The sequence below is a fragment of the Camelus bactrianus genome, chromosome 3 (genome assembly GCF_048773025.1).
Source record: "Camelus bactrianus isolate YW-2024 breed Bactrian camel chromosome 3, ASM4877302v1, whole genome shotgun sequence".
Classification (NCBI taxonomy): domain Eukaryota; kingdom Metazoa; phylum Chordata; class Mammalia; order Artiodactyla; family Camelidae; genus Camelus; species Camelus bactrianus.
The window spans coordinates 134519146-134542065 of record NC_133541.1 but is presented as its reverse complement, the minus strand read 5'-3'; the positions used below and the strand labels follow the sequence as shown (position 1 = coordinate 134542065).

The 22920-nt window shown below is 45.3% G+C and overlaps 1 long non-coding RNA gene across 1 annotated transcript in view; it reads right to left on the bottom strand.

The window, feature by feature from the left end:
• LOC141577150 (uncharacterized) overlaps positions 1-21439 on the bottom strand; it is a 115468-nt gene extending 94029 nt beyond the window's left edge. The window contains exons 1-2 of the long non-coding RNA XR_012505783.1: positions 21272-21439; positions 17503-18219 (exon numbers count right to left, since the gene is read on the bottom strand). This is a non-coding gene — a long non-coding RNA (uncharacterized LOC141577150). The remainder of the gene's footprint in view (positions 1-17502; positions 18220-21271) is intronic.
• Between the last annotated feature and the right edge of the window lie 1481 nt (positions 21440-22920).

The window sequence follows — 22920 nt, the reverse complement described above, 5'->3', positions numbered from 1 at the left end:
AGCTGCTGGGTCAATACTCAGGGAACTCAGTACACTTTCCAGCTTTAAGGTGCTCCAGAGGCCGCTCTTAGCTGCTTTATAAAATTCCGGCTCACTGGTTGCTAACACTGGAAGAAAAGACCCATTTTGCCATTGCTTGCACAGCAAGTCTGAAATGTTCACAGCGAGATGACAGAATAAGCCTAAGACATAAGCAGAATTTTTCCAGGTAGACAGACATAATGGACATTGTGCTATTCTGAAGCACTAAGCAACGGAATCAAAACAAAATAACATTTGTTAAACCTTCTTTTGCAAAAGGAATATTAAGACTGTTAGAAGGTGCAACAGCACCACCTATGGCTAAAAACACCTTCCAGGTTGCTGGGAAAGATGCAACACAAAAATTGCCTGTTGGATCAGAAAGAAGAATCAGATAATTAAATCTTATGTAGCACATAGTGCACTTTGCTTCGGGGAAGGGAGGTGTATTCAGTATTTAATCTGACATTGCTAATACTCCTGAATATAAACAAAAGACACAGGCTCATGGAAACTTCTTAGTAGAGGAAAGAATCCAGTCCAGCCACTTCATTTTACAGGAGGGGAGACTGAGATCTGGGATCTGTCCTCCTGGCAATCAGCAGCAAATCTCTCCTAGGCCTCATGTCTTGCACTGTAGCAAAAACCAACAGATCTGTACTAGGCCTATATTCATAAAATTCACGTCTGTATTTTTCCAACAGTAATTAATCTAGGTATCTTGCAAAATACTTCTCAAAGAGCCAGGAAAGCATACAAGGGTATTGAAATTCAAAAACATTTATTTGCACATTAAAACAGCATGAGCTTTATTCTATTAAAAAAAGTGACATGTCAAATCAATGTTTTGATATTTTAAAACCTAATAAGACTGCAGAAAAATAAATCAAAATTTTCTTTAATCACAAAAGAGAGAAGCTTATTCCCTGAAAGTGATCAATGTAGATTTTTCTAAACTTAATGTTTCTGGTCTGATTCCTACGAATTTAAATGTCTGAGTGGATGGTTACACGGCAACATGAATTCTGAGTTGTAACAACACACATTCTGTGTAAATAATATTCAAGGCCGTCTGCTTAAGGTGATTTAACTAGTCCCTGTCTCACTAGAATGATAAAGATTTCATTACAACTTCATACTGCACACACACACACAAAACCCTGAATCCTTATTACTTTAAGCCATATTCATATATTCATAAATATGCATATTGAATATGCATCAGAAACAAGCCACCCTCTTTAGTATTCAGAGTTGATCCTTCTAAACAATCTGTCCTTGTGACAGCATATTTTTATAAGCAGCTCTTGGGTGCTTCATATACAAGGCGTCCACCTCTCACAGTCAAACAAGGTAAAGGGCATCACTCAAATTTCACAAATGAGGAAATGTACTTAAGCCATGAAAACAACTTACATATTCATCATCAGGAAAGAAAAGAGTAAAGATTTTACTTACAATATTCACTGACAAAACTTTCCTCCATACTAAGACTACATAGAACTAATTCAGTCTTTGTAAATTTTTCTGTCAATAAGCACCACTAGAGAAAAACAAGCAACATAATTAGCAATGGTTGGACTTTCAAAGCCCACTCCAATTTTGCACTATAATCATTTTTAATGTTTTGATTTTAGTGTTTACAGAGCACTAAAATAAAAAAATATAAAGTTTTTAACTCATTGCCTGAGAAAGCAACATTTGTGAAAATGTACAATTTTAATTTATGCCACTCTGTCTAACATTCTCACTGGTGTCTCTCCTTTGAAGGCTTCATGAAGCTGAGATCGCTAAAATCGTTCATTTATGGACTCACAGGAGTTCGGGAAACCACTCAACTTGGGGCTGATCAGAGGAGCCATTGAGAATGCATCCTGTGCAGCCTGGGTTCCAGCCCTGAGCCTGCCAGCGCCAGCTGAGTGAGATTTGGGACAAGCTGCCCCATCTCTCAACCCCTCAGCTGCAGAAAAGGAGACACTGATACCTACCCTTAAACACCTGCTATGAATTAAAACATGAGGAAAGCATTTTAGCCTTAGGTAAGTGTCCACTCAGAGCAAGCTTGGTCATTATGATGATGAGGATTACTTTTAATAAGTTAAGGCAGACCAAAAATTAGAAATCACCATAAAGGAGAAACATTTTATGTCAATGAGCATTTCCTTTTGAATGGATTGCAGAATGTTCCATTGATTTTTTTAATAAATCAAATTTTGTCCACTAATTATAGATTTACAGGTTCATGGACAAGTCTCCAGAAAAAGAATTAGAGGTCACTAACCACTGCATACAAAGAAAGTAAAGTTTAAAAAAAATCAGGGGGGAGATTATACCTCACTTCAGAGAGTATGTGCTCAGCATGCATGCGGCCCTCAGTTCAGACACCAGTAACTCCATTTAAAAACTTTTTTTTTAAGAAATGGAGAATTAACTCAAAAAGGTGGAGGAATGCAGAACTTTTTTAGAGAATCAACTCAGATTTAAGATGGGGAAAAAATTATCCATTTCTCACAGGAAATCTTGAGAACTATGTAAACCGGATCTGAGTTGTCTAATCTTTTAACATTATTCATGAATTCATATTACCAAGTCTTAAAACTGCCTGATAACCCACAGGGGTGATTCTAATCATAACAGCTGCCAACACGGATCGAGCTCCGGCTACGAATGGTCTGTTCTGCCATCTTTGACCCTGAGGCCTCACCAGGCTGGGAGCACTAAATTCGGTCATTCATGAGCATCACGTGTAAGTCCTCCCTTTCTGCTTCTCACTCCCCCCTCACCAAACCCTCTGAGGGAAGCACTGTTATCATCTTCCCCAACCGAAGATAAGGCCACTGAGGCACAGAGACTAAACCTGCTCCAGGTCACATCGGCAATAAAGGACGTCTATAATTCTGCTGTTCTATTATTGACAAAGGAATCTGACATATCAATTCAAGGGAGACTGTTAAATAATCAAGTCTGTCAGGTCTTCACCTCAAAGAGCAGATACTATAGATTCCTGACGTAGGATGAGGCTGCCGCCACATACTGACTCAGCTTGAAATTAATATCCAAGATGAAGCAGCGGATACATGTAAATATTCACGATTGTCAACTCCGCTCTCGGGTCTGGGCCCTTCAATGCCTGAACGGGGGTGAAATCCCCACCCGTGTCAGGGAGGGAAGCGCAGTTCTTCCGGGACTCACCCAGGATTCACGGGCTGTTTCCCCCCCACAGGCTGTCCTCAACTATTAAAAAGCTCTCAAGAATTTTACACCATGCAAACCTAAAAGACGTTTCTGCAGATGGAGCAATTTCTCAGGCTTAAACCTTTTTTGCCTACACTCAACAAGTGGGAAAATAACACATGACTCTGCAAAGTCTCTGACCCTCACCACTCACAGGAGTAGAATGGCCTCAGCACAAGATGACTCTTCACGGATGAGAACAAAATAAAGCCGCCCCAACCACAGGCACTCCCAGAGACAGCGCTCAGCAGTCTTCTGCACACTCACGGTTGTGCAGCCCTCACCACCATCTATTTCCAGAACACTTCATCATCCCATAAGAACACCCATGCCACTAGCAATCACTCCCCAACCCCCCTCCACCCAACCCCTTGCAACCATCACCTGCCCTCTGCCTCTGCATGTGCCTATTCTGGGCATTTCAGATCACTGAATTCAACAATATGTGGCCGTTTGTGTCTGGTTCCTTTCACTTAAAGTGCTGTTATCAAGGCTCGTCCAGGTTGAAGTGGTATCAGCATCTCTCTTTTTTTTTTTTTTGAAAGTGTTAAAGTTTATTAGAAGGTGGTAAGTACTATCAAAAAGAGTAGAGAGGAGCATAAGTGATTGGGTTTCAAAGGGAAAAGGGCGGGTTGAGCAGTCAGTGTGGACTTCCCAGAGCAGGTGGCCTTTTTCATATTCCCCTTTATTTATTTTTTCTTTTTTATTCACTTTTACGTCTGAATAATGTTCCACTACATGGAGATACTACATTCTGTTCATCCATTCAGCAGCTATGTATGGACGAGCTCCAGACGAATGAGTGTATGAGGTGACTAGGCAGGGATGGCATTTAAGCAAAGGGCAAGATGTGCTTTCAAAAAAAAAAAAGCCAACAAACAGAGGCACAAGGAAATTCAGCGCGTTTCTGAGAAAGTGCATGCTTGCTTCACGATGACTGCCGTGCAGGGCTCAGGGGGGAGTGACAGGAGACACAATGAGGGAGTCACCTGAGAATATTCCCCATGCAAGCAGCTCAGCCAATTCTCCTCCCTCATCCTGTATTTTAGAGCCATTTTTGATAGGTTTTCTATTTCAAGTAACAGTACTTAATTACACATCTGATCATCTGCATCAGATCACCTTACCTCCAAGACACAGAAAGTCATTCACTGACTGGAGCAGCTCCAAGACATAAAGGTGATGGACCAGGGAGTCCTGCAGCATCCCGGCCTGCAGGCACAAACCCCCACATGTTCCATGGTGATGTCCGGAATGTAAAATGCATGGAAATATCTCACTGCTTGTGCACGATATCTGCCCCCAAATTGCCCCAAAATCATGCTTGCAAAGCACTACTGAGCCCTCTCAATACAAAAAAAAAAAAAAAAAAAAAAAGAGAGAGAGAGAACAGAAAAGAAAAGAATAAAGCTAAGAAGGCAAATTTAGGGTCTTCCATTGAAAACCAGCAACCATCACTGCCAGTAACTCAGCTGGAATGGTCCTGACTTCAAAAACCACTGGCCAGATACATTGCAAACGTGATAGACATATATGTATTCCACGTAGATGATATTACAGTAGGATTTTTCTTTTCGAAATTTCCAGTTGCAACATTAACACAAGAAAGATTATGTTTCAGCTTTAAAAAAATCAATTATTTTCCACTTTCTTAATTTTGAACCTATTATTATTTTATAAAGGGTGCTATGCTGCAAATTATAAACCAACTATTTGGCTTCTGCCAACAAGACCTTTATGACTTCACTATTTCAGAGCAAGATTTAATGATGATTTGAGAAGTGGGGCCTGGGGCGCTCACTAACAGCTCTTTAAATACTGACAAGGATGTGCTATTTAAGTAATGCAAAGGCTCTAACTCTACATTAACTCAGAAACCAAAGAAACTACACCAAAGCCTTACTTTATCATTTTTAAATTTTGCTATTCTTTTGAATTTTAAATTTCTTAAAAGATAAGATTTTTTTTGAGAAACACAGCAGCTGTATTAAATTTCCTCTCACCAAGAAAGCAATCTTTATCAAGAATAAATACCCCTATGGAAATCCAAAAGACGGGACGTTTCTAGCTAAGTTAACATGCAGATCTCAACACAAGACTAAATCCTATCATATCTCTCTCGAACGAGCTCAACAATGTCCTGTGCTACCCTGAAACTTAGCTCTTCTCTTCCAAATGTTGGCTGAGCTAAGATCATCACACAATGCAGGGAAGAAGAGAAAAGTCCACCTGGTTGCATCCGTTTTCTTCCAGCCACAAGGTGCCGCTAGGGGGTCCCCGTTAATAAGCTCTCCCCATGAGGAAATCCGGCATCCACACTGCCCCTGCCGTCACCAAGCAGCCCCGACGCCCCTCTCCCACTGGTGGCCCCCAAGCCTGTCAATGGTCTTCTAATGACCCTCCCAGTTGGTGGCACTTTCCCCCTCTTCCCTGCTTCACACACACACACACAAAAACACACACACACATACACACACACACACACACAAACACACACACACACACACACGGAGCCAGGACAGCCTTCCCAAAGCACAAATTTGATTACATTACCCCCACTTCAAACCCTTCAGAGGCTTCCTGGTGGAGTTCTAGCCCCACCCCCGACCCTGCTCGCCCAGCCTCACCTCAGTACCCAGGTCCCCAATGACCTCAGGCTCCCCCTGAACTGCTGCTACTTCCCACTTGCCTCCAAGCCCATTTTGACTGTTTGTCAAGGGAGCCTTCCTTCCCTCGAACCTCTACACTTTGGGTTAGGTGCCCCTGCTGTGTTCCTAGAACATTCTACGCTAAGACAACTTCTGACAATGCTAAACTCTCAAGAAGCAATACATTTTGCTTACTACTGTGAGTCCACCCTCTCTCCCCTGGACACTCAGAATTGCATGTGTTATGAATAAATGAATGAAGGGGTGGGTCTCAAAGGGACGGGCAGAGCTGCTCTCGCCCACCCCGACCCCTTCTTTCTGTAGAACATCAGAAGCAAAACCAGGAGTACCTCTCCTGAGGGTCAATTTCTGCTGACACCATTCACTGCCTCTTCTGTGTCAATTCTAGTAAAAAACCAAGCTCCTCCTAAGCCCTCCATCCCTAGGCCCACTCCAGTGTCCTCCCAAGCAGGGGCACACTCCACCCTGGACCACACAGTTCACTCTCCCCGAGTCCCCACCCCACAAGCCTCCAGGCCTCTACTCGGGCTGCTCCTGCAACCTGAGTCACCCTCTTGATTCCTTCTCCTGGCTGACTCTTACTCTGTCCTCATAACTGAATGTAGAGCCCATTTCTTCAAGGAAGCCCTCTCTGATGATGTCCTTTAGCTCTTGGCTGGGCTCCCTCTACAGCAGGACTGCTTGGCGACCAACTGGTGTTTGTCCACCTGCTCCTCGGAGACCATGACCTCTTGGAGGCCACGTGGGAAAAAGGAGTGGGACGATCAGAGGGGTGGGAAGAGCAAAAAGCAAAATCACACCCAAGTCCCAGATTCAAGGATTCTGTCTCAGAAGAAAAGAATAAAATGTTTAATACGTATGTCATTTGGCTATGATTTTTGTGGCTCATGGAAAGCAAGAGGTTGGTGTTCTAGTCTAAAATACAAGTTACATGCAAAGAAATGTACATATTCATATCCAAAGTAAACCAGAGCTGCTCAACAACAGTTTGCAGTTAAAATCAAAGGAAATTTGATAAAGGCAATCTCTCTCTCTCTCTCTCTTTGTTTTTTTTTTTTTTTGTATCATATAGTTGTAGAAGTATTTGTATAACTAAGTGATGGCTACAGCCTATGATTCTGCACTGGAGTGTTTTGGGCAGAGGAAGCCCAGATTACATGCACTGTGTAAATGCAATCACACCAACACACTGACAGGTGCCCTACTGGTTCAGCTGAAGTTCCAAAGCAGACAACATTACGATGCAAGACAGCTCTCATTAGAAAGTAAGGAATGCAATGTTCTGTACTCAATTACTTACGTTATATGGGCCATTAAGCGATAGTGCATCTTGTCTAATGAAACCCCAAAATAAATTGTTAACGTCGAATTTCTCCATCTGACCTTTATTTGCTAACTTTGGATATCAAACCCTCACTCCATAAAGAAAGCTCAGACCTACGGTGCAGCAGGTTACATCCCGTGGAAGAAAGCCTATCAAGGGAGAACTGGAGAGTTTCCCTTCAGAAGCTGCTAAGTCTGGTTTTGCACCTGTACGTCATTTGCAACCACGTCATCGTCAAAAGAGTAAGACCTTACCTCTGTGGGGCGAAAAGCACTGCGGTGCTTCTGAACAATTAAAGAACACTGAGATTTGGGAAAGAGTCCTGAGGCACTTAAATCGTACTTTTTGTGAAAGGCTCCAATACTGACCCAATTCACCAATCCAGGTACAACATGGAGGTACCGGAATTAGTAGAGAGAACATGCCCTTGAAGTCTGACAAGGCCCTGCTTGAATCCTGCTACAGCATTTACTAGCCGCGAAATGGACCAATTCCTTAACCCCTCTGAGAAGGTTTCCCAATCTGCAAAAGGGGGCTGCCACCGCCCACCTGGGAGGCACGGATGTGAATGCAACACGCAAGTAGTGAGGCCGACTGCTACCTGACACGAGACCTGGCTAGATTCCCTCTGCTGCCCTTCTCCCCCTTTGAACTTGCCCTGTTCCCCCTGGTAAGGGTCAAGCCCCTGACCAGACTGCCCGATTCTTCTGTGTATCCCCGGATACATGTCTTACCCTTAGGACGCCAGAAAAAGAACTATCTCCTCCAACGTCACTATCAATGTTCTTAAGAGTCTGGGTTTTTTTAACTCTATTTTGCAGGGAGACAATTCCAGAACTGTCCAACCACCATTCTCCACTTTGGCTCCTTCTCACCTCAAATCTTCTGTCTGCTGGCCTTTTGTTCGTGGGAAAGAGAGTCCGCTAGGGTGGAGACTCCCTAGGCCTCTGTCCCTCCCTCACAGGTGAGTGTGACTATATTCTCAACACTCCCCACTCCGACTCCAGCTTCCGAAGAGGTTCCCCTCCTGGAACATGCAGCCACTGCTTCATCCCCAGATGCGCACGCGTGGCCACAACCCTCCATTCAGATTTCTTCCTGGGTGGCCCTGCCCACCCCCAAGACCCTTAAGGATAAATGCCATTGCTCTGAAAATCCCAAACGCCACTGAGTGACACGCCAAAGCTGCATGGTCTGGGCTTTCCTCCAACACAGGCACAGCCCTGACCCGCCTCAGCCTCAGTCTGCACCTCTCGAGATGAGCTCATCCACCTGCACGGCTGTGAACACCAGCTAAGAATGACGACTCCCAACGTGTATCTGTGGTCCTGCTCCTTCACCTGAGCCCCGGGGCCATAGACCCGAGTGCCTCTTTGAAGTCCTAACTTGGATGACAAATGGAATCTTAAAAATGCCTCATGTCCACCATTTACTCTAGAGTTCGATTCCTGGCAGGTACCTCCCAGGCTCCCGATTTTAGTAACAGACCCAGAACCCACCTAGGTGTTTGAGGTCACATTCAATTTCCCCTGTTCCTCCCCCCGGCCCTGCCCTGGAATCAGTCTTGTCATTTCTATTGCTAAGCCAGTCTCAAGTCTGGTTCTGCAAGGACCACGGATGGAACCTCACAAGCTGACAGCAAGGTGCAGTGCGTCACAGTCCTCCGAAGAGAGCTCCCTGGAGGGGGAGGCATCTCCTGCCGCTGGTCACATCAGAAGGCACTGGATTCTCACAAAGGAGGCCCAGGAGAAGGGACTCAAGGTTCTCCTGTGGTCTGAACTTTGAAGGGCCCGAGGTTTGGGGGAGTTCCTAGTTAGCAGACACACCTGCCAGTGAGCAGATGAAGATGGGGGAACCCAGGCAAGGCTGTTCTCACTCCGACCCCTTGGCTCCCGGGAGCCACGGGAAAGGCCTGTGAAGGGCACAGTCCAGCCTTCACAGATCCCAGCCTGCATTTGCCAACCCAGAGAGCCTAGACTCCTACTTGCAATTCTTGTGTTCTGTTCCCCCCCAGAATGTGATGGGCTCTTTCAGAATGTCTGGCCTGTCTCAAGCGAGACCAAGTCAGTGAAGGATGAAGTGTCCACAATTGGACCAAGGCATGAAAGGTGAAACAAGGTCTCTTGGCCAGCATGACGGTGGTGGCCAAACCCTTCCCCCGGGTGAGATGAACCAGGGTGTGGGTGAGAATGCAAGGTCACTTCACAGCTGACTAGGGTTTTGGAGACTCACTACCGCAAACTAACTACACGGCCGTCAGTGGTGGACGTCAGCTGCGACAGACACGGAGTCAGCTATTTACTGCCATAATGGGTTAATAGTAAAGGCTGGTGCAGGGAGGACTGCATGGCTGCTGAGGCAAACCACAGACCCGGCTCTGAATGCCCACCGGATGGAGCAGAGAGGAAGCTACAGTCCCCTTTAGCGGTCCCTATGTCCACCAGATCCAAGTGAGCCAGCTACTTAGGAGAAGGCCATGTTGTTCTGATACTCAGAAAAACCAGCCTCGTAAAGGGAAAATAAGAGTGGCATGGAGTTTAGACCCGCTCCTGCCTCTCTATGAAGGCAAAGTAAGTTAAATGGCACCGGGAAGGTGAATGAAAAAACAAAAAACAAAAAACCGGTGACTGCTTCTTCCAACAGCATACCCTGCAGCTGCTCACCCCCGAGACTGCCACTTTCTCACCAGTGACCGCCGGCCAGGAAGCTACGTCACGCACGTCACACAGCGACAGCCCTGAACCGCGTGCCAAGCACGTTTGTCGAAAAGCCAGAATCAAGGAAGATGCTGCAGATTTTGACATTCCAAGTTTAAATACTCCTTGAAAAAAATCCCTCAGCAGCCGCCTAAATCAATTCACATCTCACTTCTTCAAAACAATCAAATTTAATAAGGGCGCATTTGTCACCAAACATAAGGAGGACCAAACTGGTTCCTCAAAGCAAGGATTTTAACAGGTATCAAACACCAGTGGGTGATGTGCTAACAAAGCAAAAATTCCAAAAATCTAGAAAATAAAAAGATGACTAGGATAATATATGGATCAAGGCAACTGTTAAGGTTTTTGCTTTTTAAAGCGATGGGGACAGCACGGAGGACAATCTGGCTATTTCCAATGCAGGGTGTGCACAGTCCACTTTTCAGACGCAACAACATGCTCACAGGGCGGTACAAGATAGAAAGGGAAATAGAAAAAGGAAAAGAGGAACAGCGAAAATTAGAAACACATGAGAACAAAAATAACTGACAGCAATTACAAGAATTTAGGTGAGTTTGGTGAGGACAGGGACGAGGGGACGGTGAGACCCACCCTCACCTATTGTTGCAGGGTAGGCAGGGGCCTGAGGCGAGAGGCGCTGCCGGGGGACCACAACGTGGTCAGCGCCCCAAACCTAAACTTCACCTAGATGCGTATAAACAGATTTTGAGCTACAAAGTGTGGTCGCATTTCAAGCTGGACAGTTTTACTCACTCCCACCAAGAGTAACAGGAGAGAATTAGGCTCTGTTCCTGCACCAAAGCATTGTTTAAAAAATTAATGACTGTGGAATAGTAAAAGAAACAATGGAGTAAAAGTGACTGGAGGAGAACTTACTTGACCCGAGCTCACTGGTCGCGTTATCTCACTGACGTTCAGATGCTGGCTGAGCCCTTACGGTACCAAAACAGACAGACCCACCAGGAGGGAGGTTTAATGCGCTGCTGTATTTTGATGCCGGGAGCCATGCCTGGTACACAAGAATCTGGGTAAACAATGGTGACAGTGTCAACCACTATGGGCTAAGCACACAACCAGCTACTCCGCCAAATCCCAAGGACAGACTTCAAAAGGCAAAAACAAGCTGGTATTCTCTGGTGGGTCTGCAGACTCAGAGCCAAGCAGTTGCTGAGCAAACATGTCACCAGTGCCTCCTGTGACAAAAGAGGAGGCACTGGTCAGGGGGCTGGGGCAGGGCTCCAGGCTTCCACTGTTCACCCACCATTATGTCCAGGGGGAGATGTTGGTCCCTGCTTACGTTGCACCGATGCACCTACATTCACTGACGCCTGGGGACTGAGCAGGAGGTGACAGGTGACGGGAATGGAGCCAGCCTGGGAGTGGCACGGTGCTGGCAACTGTGTCCTCAGCTTTGCACAGGCCACTACATCTGCCAGCTCATCTACAAGGAGCAGAAGGGGAGAAAGCCATGTAGATCACGGGGCCCTGTGAGGACAAGTACAGGTCATGGCCACGACAAGCCTCGCCCCTTCCTTAAGATATAGATGTATGTCCGGGGAGGAAATGAAAATTCATCCAGAGACCGCCAGGCACCACAAGCAGGTGGGACTCGGGTCCCCTGTGCCTGTCACTCAAAGGACTGGTCTGGACTTTCTTTTTATCAATTCTCTGGCATCTTCTCCTCCAACTTACCAACAACCAGAAAGTAGAATCTGATTTTAGACTCACAGAGAATCGCAGAAAAACTCCTCCACATCAGGCCCGACAGCATGTGCCAGGCCCTCCGACCGTCACCTGTGGGAATGCCATGAGCCCTCTCCAGACTCAAGGCCCGAGGCCGTAGGTCGGGGTGGCACAGATTCCCACACTCTCCCCAGCAAGGGGGGACCACCTCTCGGCAAAGGCATCTCACCTTCTTCTTCCCGAGGGACATCTCGATAGATACACAGGGAAACAGAGCAGAATGTGGGGGGTAGGCAGCCCAGAAAAGCTCGTCTGCACTTCCAAGGCAAAGTGGGTCCGTTGACCTAATCACAGGGAGAAAGAGAGGACGAATCTTTTCCTGCTGTGCCCCATGCTCCGTGAAACGCCTTTCCCTGCGTAAGGAGCTAATTTGGAAGCCCCTGGCACTGTTTCTGTTGTCCTAAATTGGCATGGTGTATGTCAGGCAGGGAGAGAGTTCCTGAGCCGTGCAGGTGCTGGACCTGGGAGGCAGGAGACACTGGCTCCACCCACAGCTCAACCAGCACCTCATTCTGCGTCTCAGGATTCAGCATGACATCTATAAGTAAAGGAATGAGACTGTCCCAGGACATGCTGTCCAACAGGAATGAAATGACAGCCATGTAAAGAAAGTTTCCCAGTTGCCACATTTAAAAATGTAACCCCCCCAAAAAAAACCGTAGAAACTGATTTTAAGAACATATCTTACTTATTCTACAGTATGTAAAATACTATCATTTTGACATGTTATCAATAAAAAAGAAACAAGATAGTTTACATTCTTTATACTAGACAAGTCTCAGCGTCTGATGTGCATTTGACCTAGAGCACATCTCAGCTCAGAGCAGCCTCCTGCCCAGCTCTCCTAGCATCAGTGGCTTTGGCTACTCTATTGGACAGCAACTCCAGGGGTCACACCAGGGGAATTGGATGAAAAGCGGGAGTAAGTGTCCATAATAACCCTAAAAGTATTTCTCTGAAACAAAGGCGGTTTCACTTTTAAACGTCTGAAAACCGGCGGGTTTCACCTCCCTCACGCCTTGGCTACAAGACAGCCCTCCTCCTTGCTGATCCCTTTCTGGATGTAGGGAAGCAACCCTTCACACAGCCAGGGTGTACGGGCATCCAGGTAGACTTTTCTGCTCTCTGTGTCCAATCCCACAAAGTCCTCCTTCTCAAACAGGAAGTAGAGCAGGAGGATCTTGTCCCCAGTCTTGTCGGATGCACAGTCCAGCCACTTGGACTTGAGCATGATGAAGAGAGACTCAGTGAAGTCCTCGATCCTCTTCTCCACCACCCTGCAGTCCTCGTAAATTGAAGGCCACGTTGGTGCGCGGCTGCTCGGCCACCTCCCCATGCAGCACAAAGACAAAGAGCCGAGAGTCATAGACCGTGGTGCCATACAGCTCCTCTGCACGTGGAGCTTCTCGAAGGTCTTGGCCAAGAGGCAGTCGGTAATGGTGACAAGGCCCACGACCTTGCGGTGGGTCTCGAAGTCGCTCCACCCATTCTCGGGCGCATAGTGTTGACTGTAGTGGATACAGAGTGCCCACTGAGAGCCGCAAGGGATGATCTGCCTCACCAAGGAGATTCGCTTATAGATGCAAAAGAAATTCTCCTCTGAGATGATCCCCACGGGTTGGACCACCACGGGGAGAGTCTGGTGGTCCTAAGTACACTGCACGTAGTCAGGGATGTTCATGTTGCAGGCCCTGACGAGAGGGAAGAGGAGACCGAGGTACATACTGTGCTGCAGGCTGCGGGCCTCACTGGGTTGCGGTGAACTGGTGTGTACCAGTCAGAAGGCAGGGGAAGCCCAAGCAAAGCCGGGGGTACAGTTTGTCCTCAGCATCTGCACATGGCTACCGCAGGTCGGATCACATTACGCAGCTTTTGGTCTAGGCTTCCGACCTCTGCAGAAAGGGTCATTTCTTGTTTTCTGTTTCCAAGCACCTAGCCAGTCCCTGATGCAAAGTCAGTGCTCAAAACTGCTGAATAAAGGAATGAATAAAGGAACTGCTTCCACAAACCTCAGCAGGATATAATGCAAAGAAACACAGTAGGATCAAAAAACCTGGATTTCAACTCCAATTTATTTGAACTACTAAGCTGCAGAATACTTGATAAGAAAACTTGCTTTGGGGAGGAGAGTTCAGTTCAGTGGTAGAGCACATGCTTAGCATGTATGAGGTCCTCGGTTGAATCCACAGTACCTCATTTTAAAAAAATGAAACAAATAAATAAACCTATTTACCCCCCTCAAAAAATATTTTTTGAATTCCAAATTCAAGGAAAAAAAAAAACACCTTGCAGTTGACAACAGTGTAAACATGAGTATACTTCAATTAAAAACAAATCCTTGCCTTACAAGAATATATCTGAATTATGGAACTTTACAAATGTAAAATGCCTAGGGTACCACCTGCATAAGAAGAAGGAACTGTACAAATTTACTATCCCTCATTTATGAGCTATATTTCCTTTTGGCGGTTTATAACATCTCAGAGCTAATTTTCTCAGATTAAAAAAAAGAAGGAAACATTACCGGATTCTCCATACTGCTGAAGAATCAGATAAACCTATGATAGCATCTGACCCACAGAGTTTACTCAATAAATGCTTGTTGAATGAATGAATAAACAAGCAAAGTGAATGTTGCTGCCTGCCACAGAGCATCATAATGATACTGCCAGGAAATCCCAAGCCCACGTTTCACCAGACTCTACACTAACCATGGGTGACCTGGGCAGGCCTGTGTGCTCATCTTAACCCCAATTTAATCATGAATAGAAATGAGGGCAATAACACAAACCTCAAAGTGTTAGTGAGTCATTACTGAATTGTAAACCAACTTTGCAAGATGGAACCTTTAAAGAAATTTGGGCAAAAAGTCCGTAGGCCCTCTCCATATTATCTCTTACAACTACATGGGAATCTACATTATATCTCAAAATTAAAAAGTCTAATTTATTAAAGAGGCTATTGAGGTTAAATGAGCTCATTGTCTCAAATAAGGAACACACAGTACAAATCGGTCAATGCCCAGCCCATGAGATACACTCAGTAAACATTCCCACTGAGCCCACTGGTCCCTCCAACTTCAGAGCACGATGATGTGTCCTCATGGCCAGAGGCCCCTGCACCTGAAGCTAACAAAGCTAATGGTCCCCACTTTCAAGAGCCCCTGCCACCACCATAGGCCTAATTTTGTACTTGTAATTTTTTCTTTTTATTAAATAGAAAAACGTAATTGCATAGCCTTCAGGTCACAAAAACCTGACCACAGAGATCATGATGGCAGCCCTTCTTCATGAAACAATAAAATGAAAAGCCATTTCCACAAGATCTCTGTGTAAATCTACTAGGGAACCTCATCCTGGACTGAGAGGAAGAGGCCTGGGGAGGAGGGGGCCATCTGCGGCACACAGACCCATGGGCCACCTGTCCCACGATGGACTTTAGACCCAACCCTCACCCTCAAGGAACTTCAAAATAGACACAGACAGAGAGCTGTGGACAAGATTTTTTTTTTTTTAAAGAAATCCCTGATTCTCTCGCAGGTTTTGTTTCTACAGAGAAACAAATGTCTTATGTGTATAATGTTTCACAAAAGACTTAAATTGTTATCACCCCAACTTGACGCATTAAGAAACTGAGGGAGAGAAGTTTATCACATTGTGCAAGATTAGAGAGAGGCAAAAAAAAAAAAAAAGATTAGAGAGAGGCCACGTCGGACACTGTATATAAGCCCAAGCCCCTGTTCCAGTGCTCACACTAGAAAGTGGGATATACTGCCCCTTTCCTGCCCTCTCCCTGCAGTAAATGTCTGAAGAGTCTTTTCTGTGCCACCTGGAATCACAATCACTTCAATTTTCCACAAAGAGCTATGTCACTCCTTGGAGGATGTGTCAAAATGTATATGTTGAATGGGAGGAGAGATTTGTATTTTCTGTTTCTCAAAGGAAACATGGCTTAAAAGAAACTGAAAAGCACTTTTCTAGTCTAAGTCTTCATTGTGCAGAGAAGGAAACGGAGGCTCAGAAGAGATGAGGAAAGGGCCTTATTAACAAATATTGCCTCAGCGCAGCACCAAGCCAGCCTTGGGCACTGCTGGGAGAGGATCTGGAAGGCCCAGGAGAATGAGTCTTAGAAAACGGAAAGAGAAGAAGCATACAAGGCCCCGTCTCTACACCACCATAACATGAAGTTCCACGAAATTACCCAGTATGGGTGCAGCGAACATTAAGGTGGGCTAAACCGGTTATAGAAACCTGGAAGTCTCAACCATAGTGGAAATTCCAACATTTACTTTGTTTTTTTTCCCAGTTCAAGCATCAGCTCAGTGGGTGCTCTGTACCAGGCACTACACGAGGCCTGGAGTTCTCCCAAATACACAACTCTTATATCACGTGTGCAAAACACAAACAGGCGCACCAGAAGGAAAATGCCCACAGATAAGGTGGAATTACTGAAACTGAAAGCAGCCAACCAGCATATATTACTAGGAAAATCGATGCTGCTAGAAATAAACTCATGGACATAGAAAGCAAACTGTGGTTAGCAGGCAGGAAAAGGGGGGTTAACAGATACACATTAATAAATATAAAATAAATGACAAGGACCTACTATATAGCACAGGGAACTATATTCAATTTCTTGTAATGAGTTGTACTAAAAACAATCTAAAACATATGTAGATACATATGCATATGTTTATAACTGAATCTCTGCTGTACATCTGAAACTGACCTTCTAAATTGACTACACTTCAATAAAAAATAATTTTAAAAAATAAGTAAAAATAAAAGCAACGCCATTTAGAAAAAATAAAAGAATACTCTGATCCCCTTAGCTGTAGGTGCTGGAGAATTCTGGTTACAAACACCAAGTCCACTGGATCACTCCAGCACTGGCTGTCACTCTTTCTGACCATCAGAGAGTCACTTGGCTTCAGTGAGTTTATTTTCTCTTCCGTGAAAGGCTTCAGTTACAACTAACGATGTATCTCATCATTCACAAACCCAACAATTAATAAGGACTTCCCATGGGCCAGGCTCTGGAAATATGAAAATATAGGGTCCGAGATATATTCATGGGTAGAAGAAATTTATGCCATAAAGACATTAATTCTTCTTGCTTTGATAGACAGATTCAATACAATTCTCTTTAGATTTCCTACCAGATTTTTTATGGGTAACAAGATAATTTATGGTCAGGAACAGCCAAGAAACTTCTTTAGAACCAGCACTGGGAAGGTGTGGATAGGTCATTCATTTCCACTGGTCTTTCTGAAGTGTTGAAAACGTTCTGGAATATTAATGGTTGCACCACTGTGAATATGCTAAAGCTGCTGAATTGTAGCATTTATGTGGGTGGACTTCATGGTGTGTGAACAATATCACAATAATGATGTTAAATGAAAAAATATTCCTTGACAATTATTTTTCCCTCTATACAACTAGTCTGCCCCACAATTTAAGAAGAACAAAAAAACCAAAACAAACCAAATTTTTCCAGGAGCTCTTTAGGACTGCAATGTCCCTGAGTCTACAAAGCCTCTGATGGTGCTGTTCCTGTTAACACACCCTAGCTGGATTGGGCTAGTTAGGGACTGTAACTATTTTTTTAACATCGACGGTCACACGTTTCACCCTGGGAGAGGGAAGGATGGAGGATGTCACAGCCTCATGCCTTCAGCTGATTTTTAACTGAACCAAGCCTTGCTTTCAACACTTTAATCCCTCTCACTATAAAAACAGTGACATCATCAAGCACCGCCATCATAACACGTGAAAGTGTTCAAGGTACTTACCTGGGGCAGAAACACTGAGGGAGGAGACGGAAGCACGCTCAGCACTGACGCTCCCTTTTCCCGACTCCACCAGGAGAAGCTGGGGTTTACAGCCGGAGGCACTCAGCCGGGGGAGCAGCGCAGACACCACTGAGCTGGTCCCCAGGGAGAGGGAAAGGGAGAGGAGGGCAGCCCCGGGGTCGCGGGGCAGGGAAAGACGGGGGGGGACGCGGGCTGTAGCCCCGCTCGGAGGCCAGCCCCAGCCCCAGCCGCCCGACACATCCGGGTCCGCAGACCCCGCCCGCCCGGGACACAGCCCGCCCAGGGGCGGGGACGGGCCGGCGGCCGAGGAGAGGCAGCCCGGGAGGAGAGGACTCGCGGGTGGGAGAGGGGAAAGGGACGCCAGCCACGGACACACGGGAGCCTGGCTGGGGCGAGAGACGGCAGGTGCACACCTGGCCCTGGACAGCTGTGGCCGGGGCGCCGGGGCAGGAGCAAATGTCCAACCGGGCGAAAGAGCTGAGCAGCTTTTGGGGCCGATCCCCGGCTCGGAGCTGGAGCTTCCAACCCTCGTTCCAGCTGGCAAAGAATGCGCATGCGCAGGAGGGCCAGCGATCCTCTCCGAGTTCTGTGAGAGAAGGTGGGGAAGGGAGGGACAGAGAAGATGGGAGGAGGACGGGAGAAGGGGAAAAGTGGAGGAAGAGACATGGACAGGAGTAGCAGAGAGAAGGCAGGGATCTGGAGGGTGGAGGAGAGTAGCAGAGATGGAGAGAAATAGTTTTAACTCTGGGGGCATCCTGAAGGAGGCAACAGTCCTGCCTCTGCACACTTCTCTTACGCTTTAAGGCCCGCAGCTCATATTTTACCTCCCTGGTCCAGCCCTCCACCAAAGACCTCTGCAGAACCCCTATGGGGATCAAACCCGTTGCTCCCAAGTGGAGCTGGGTTTCCTTTTGCTCTGGGAACCAAGCACCCGCAGGTGTTGTCGCTCAGAACTACCTTGGAAAGAGTACATATTCCCCTTTTACACGCTGGGACACAGGCAGGAAAGATCTCTGCCTTACCTCCACTGTCCCAGGTGTTGTGCTGGCGGGGAGCGGGAGGTACGAGGTCAGATCCGAGAAGGAGCATACTGCCTGAGTGTTGGTGCATAGTCCCCATCCTTCCTGGGTAAACCACACCCCACCCTCGGGGAACCATCAAGGGCACATAGTATGTCCCTGGGTGTGGGATAGCTGCCCTCAATACCAGTGCCCAGCTTGCTAGGAAGATAGGAGTGTTACTGAGTCCAAATTCATTCTCCTTAATGCAGGACATGCCAGTAAGTTGGGAGACCAGGTGTTGGGGCATGGAGTAGCAACTTTCTGTAGACCTAGATGGCAAACTAATGTCCTGGAAAACCATCTCCCCAAGTCAGAATTCAGGCTCCTTTCCTACGTGCTTGGTTGTTGCAATCTTCTTGGTGTAGGAATTCTTTGTTGTTAGAATCCTTTGTTCTTGCAGCTATCTGACTGGGTCAGATCCCTGTAAACCTCCAACAAAACAAACGTTATTTTCTATTATGTAACTTGTTATCTTTATATGAATGGAAAAGTGTTAAATATCCTTAAAGGTCAGAGCCTTCAAAATAGGCTCTCCTGTATATTTTAGGCTCTAGGCAACATTGTTTTACAAGCAAGATGAAGCCTAGGAGACAGAGCACAGGGTTACAGTCAAAGGAACAGATCTAATATGGAGTCAGATTTGTTCTTTTCTATTACCAGGACAGAAGACACTTGAGGTTTTAAATCCCTTTAAGTTAAAAATAAGTAATACTTTAAAGGAATTTACATACATAGGTCGGAATGTGCATAGCATATCTGCAAAACACACAAAGGATTGTAAACAGTGGCATCTCCAGGGAGGGCTGAAAGAAGAGAAGATGAGGGAAAACTTCTTTCACTTGTGTATTTTTGTGCTCTGTTTGAATTTTTTAACCACATGCATGTATTTCTTTTTCAGTTAAAAAAAATGTGTAATGGAGCAAAGGAGTAGCAAGCTCAGCAAATACAGCAGTCATGGAATCACTGAGCCATCAATTTTGATTTTAGCCAGGAAGCATTTATTGACTCTCTCCTATGTGCCCAGTGCTGTTTTAAGATTTCTTTTATTTTTTTTTTTATAAAATAATAAAGTGCTATTCCTCAACCCTGCCCATGGCTGGTGGAAATCCAACTGAGTTTTTATTGAGTTGTTTTCCAAGAAGTAGAGATCAGTTATAAACAGAACACATCTTCAGGGCAAAACAGGCGGAGTGGTTTTCCAGCAGGCTAGATAGCTATGAAGAATTTTCTACAGAGGCACACAGAGGCTGAGAGGGAAAGCCTCCAGGACCCTACGAAAAGCTGCCCAAACTGCCTTCTCCATGGCACTACTGAAATAGGAAAGAAAAAATCTGACTCCATACTAGATCTATTCCTTTGACTTTAACCCTGTGCCCTGTTTCCTAGGCTTAGTCTTGTTGGTTCTGCACCTTTTGTAAAACAATGTTGCCTAGAGCCTGAAATATACAGGAGAACCTATTCTCAAGGCTCTGACTTTGAAGGATATTAACACTTTTCTATTCACATAAAGATAACAAGTTACAGAATAGAAAATAACATTTGTTTGTTGGAGGTTTACACGGATGTGACCCAGGTGAAGAGCTGCAAGAACAAAGGATTCTAACAACAAAGAATTCATACACCAAGTTTGCAACAACCAAGCATTCCCAATTCCCATTTTTAATAAAAGAAGAGCCTGAAATCTGACTTGGGGTGATGGTTCCTCAGGACATTTTTCTACCATTTCTGAGCTGGCTTTCCAAATTAAAGTCGCTATTTCTTGCCCCAAAACCTGGTCTCCTGATTTATTGGCCTGTAATGCACGAGCAGAACAAGCCTGGACTCGGAAACACAGACATTGAAAGTACCCATTTGGTATATTAAATGACCTGCTTCTACTCATCTTCCTGACGTTTTATTCTCTTGAACACTCCTGCTATGTTTATGAAAACCTGTCATGTGGACACATTTCCACCTCTAGCCACTACCCTTCCAGGTAAGAACTGATGCCAAGAATGCAATGGAAGTTGCTAGAAGATATTACCTGGACAAAATAGAGCAGATGTGGGTTCTGGCTGATGTTCAGGAGCAGGCTGGTACACCTGACAAGATGTTATAAGTACGGCTAAACAGTTGGGCACCAAAGGAGAAGCTTCTAAACTTCCATGAGGGACTTGTTGAATAGGAAGTAAAAGTCCCAGGCTATAGCTCAGATCCCACCACGAGCTTCCTGTGTGAGTCTGGGCAAGTAATTTAAAATCTCTAGGCCCGTGCTGTCCAACATGGGAGCCACCAGCAACATGCAGGATTATGAAGTTATTCTGTAGCCAGACAGAATTATAAAAAGAGATTTTATTGCAAAGGCCCAGCAGGTATAATATTTAAAAACGTTTTTGGTTATCTTGACCTAACGAGTTATTTTTGTATGTGTAGGTTTCTGTGGTTTGTAAGGCCTGTGACTAATGATTCCGTTACAGTGATGTATTTCGAAATTATAAGTTACTAGACACAGTATCCTCATATCACAGTTGAAAAAACTGATCCACATAAGCAAGGTGATCTGACTTATTAGTTATGAGCAGGGGCTCATGGGCCAGCCTGCCTGAGTATAAATTCTCACTCTGCCTCCAGGGGGTTCTGTGTGAATCTTGGACAAATTATTGTTGTTTTTGTTGTCTTTGTTATTATTTGTGCCTCTTTTTCCTTACCTTTTAAGTAGCGAGGAATATGTGGACTCTATCTCCTACTGTTTTGGCAGGATTAAATGAGTAAACGTCTGTGCTGCCCACTTCCCTGGGTTTCAGGATTCTCCAGGCAATCAGTGCCAAACTCAGAGGCATTCTCCACTGTCTTCGTCAGTCTGAGATGCTGTAACAAATTACCGCGTGTCGGGTGGCTTAAACAACCAGCATATTCCTTATGGTTTGGAGGCTGAGACTTTCAAGGTCAATGTATCCTTGAGAGGATTGCCAGCTCGAAGATGGCTGTCTTCCCAATATCTTCATATCCCAGAGAGCAGAGAGAAGCAAGCACTCTGGGGGCTTGCATAAGAACACTAATCCCATTCATGAGGGCTCTACTCTCATGACCTCATTTTATCCTACAAATCACCTCCCAAAAGCCCCGCCTTGCAATACCATCACCCTGGGAGATGGGGTTTCGACATATGGATTTTGAGGGGATGCAAACATTCAGTCCACACATCGGCTAAGTCTCCTCAACATGCAGTCATCAAACCTGTAGCTAATTTCAAAGTAATATTTATGTCTCTCTGCCCATTTCCATTCCTACATCCACTATCACTGAAGCCCTGTTACATTTTATTCCTTATTTTTCTTGTAGAGATTTAATTGATTCCTCTAACTCCAATGCTCCCCTCGCTCCAGTCTGCTTAACAGCCCTGCCAGGTAAGTCTTCCTTAAAACACCTTCCCATTTCACCTGGTTGTTTTTTAGGTTTAAATGTCAGAATCCTCTCCACACACCATCCTATACCTTTAATCCGTTACACTACGGCTCACTATGTTATTTTCCTTTTACCAATGTAAGAAATTTCCATAAGCTTAAGAGCTTAAACCAGCACAGATTTATCAGCTTATGGCGGTGGAGGTCAGAGATCCAACACAGTTCTCACTGTGCTAAATTCAAGGTAGCAGCAGGTTTCCTTCCTTCTAGAGGGTCTAGAAGAGAATGTTTCCTTGTTGTTTTTTTTTTTTCCAGTTTCCAGAGGTAACCCACCTTCCTTAGCTTGTGCCCCACGACTTCCTCCATTTTCAAGGTCAGCAGCCTTTCTGAATATTGCTCTATGGCTACACCTCCCTCTGAATTTAAACTCAGCTGGGAAATGTCCTCCATTTTAAGGACCCCTGTGAATACATTCGGCCCACCTGGACAATCCAGGCTACTCACCCTATTGTCTCATCTCAGGATCCCCTTGTCCCATCCCATTCAGGCATTATGGATGTGGCTGCGACACTCACCTGTGTAACATTTCCTCTCATGAGCAATTTATGGTTCAAGGCACTTATGAATGACTTTTTGTTTTTCTTCCTTAGCCTTTCTGCATTCAGTATGTCTGGTGGATTATATGAATCCTTTTTATTTGTTCCCCTGCACTAATCTTTAATAATGTATCATGGGTTTAAAATGCTAACTGATAGACAATTTAGAAGACAGAAATCCTCTAAGATTTTTGTCCTAAAATATCTGTCATGCATTTTGCCATTTACAGTAACATGTCAAAGGTGGCTACCCTGTGGCCGGGGAGGGACATGATTCTGCCATCAAACTCCCCTCATTTTCACCAATGAGCTGATCACCTATCCAAGGCTTTATGCTCCTCGCTTCACTCACTTCCT